Genomic DNA, 1,044 nt, shown 5'->3' with positions numbered 1-1,044 from the left:
GTCTCACATTACAGGTTTCTATCCATGTAGAATTGTCACTTCTAAACTTAGATATAAGGGTTCAGGTCTTCAAGAGTGGCCACCAAACGCTTATGGCACAACCTATAAGTTCAGTGTTGACTAAGTGTTGGATAGTCCTGGGCCAGAAAAGTACCAGGTAGAGTAGGGACATTTAGGGAAATTTCAGATTTTTTTTTTCTTTTCCATGTGTCATTTTGAAATGCATTTTTTTCCTTGTAGCCTTTTCTGATAAAGTCAAACAAAACATGTATGCACATCACTAATTAAATGGCCTGGTCTATTTAAAGTTATCTGTGAAGAAGTTGCTAGAACACAAACTCGTGGCAGTACAGGACTTTACCCCTGCCTCTGACTCAGTTTTCTTTTTCATTTTTACACCTGCTCTGGCTTCAAACCTTACCCATACAGTCATATCAGCACTAAACTATTGTCACCATTCTCAATACCTAGATAACCCTTGCTAAGACAGTATCTTTGACAACCTCAACCAGCAATTGATACTCAGCCAGCATTAATACTCATCATGTGAATAAATTGATTGTCAGTAGACATTAAGTTCTCAAAAACATTAAAGAATCAGAAAAAGAGTTTGGGTTTTACAAATAAAATATTCTGTCAGACCTTTGGATCTTTCCTAAAACATCCACAATCTCAGAGACACATTGATAAATTTCAGGGACATCAAACTCAGTACATTTCAAAGGTATCTCCTTTTTAGTTTGTTAAAAATCTTCACAATGCACTCACTATTTGATTATGTCATTTTAGTTTAATTAATTAACAAAATAATCAAAAGATTAAGTTGAGCATACTCCACCTTTCTGATGTTAAAAAAGTTATCATTTTATTTTTGTGCATTGAAGACAGGTCCAAATGGATCAAAACAAGAAAGTGTAGTTATTGAACTTTGTTTTCTCATCAAACACCAATGTAAGCACCCCAAGCATGTTATTAAGTTGAATACTCCTGTCTGCCTTCTAAAATAGGTTTTATATTTCTATTCTATAAAGTTCAACACTGAAT

The sequence above is a fragment of the Callospermophilus lateralis genome, chromosome 4 (genome assembly GCF_048772815.1).
Source record: "Callospermophilus lateralis isolate mCalLat2 chromosome 4, mCalLat2.hap1, whole genome shotgun sequence".
NCBI lineage: Eukaryota > Metazoa > Chordata > Mammalia > Rodentia > Sciuridae > Callospermophilus > Callospermophilus lateralis.
The sequence above is the reverse complement of the archived record's forward strand: the minus strand, read 5'-3'. Positions refer to the sequence as shown.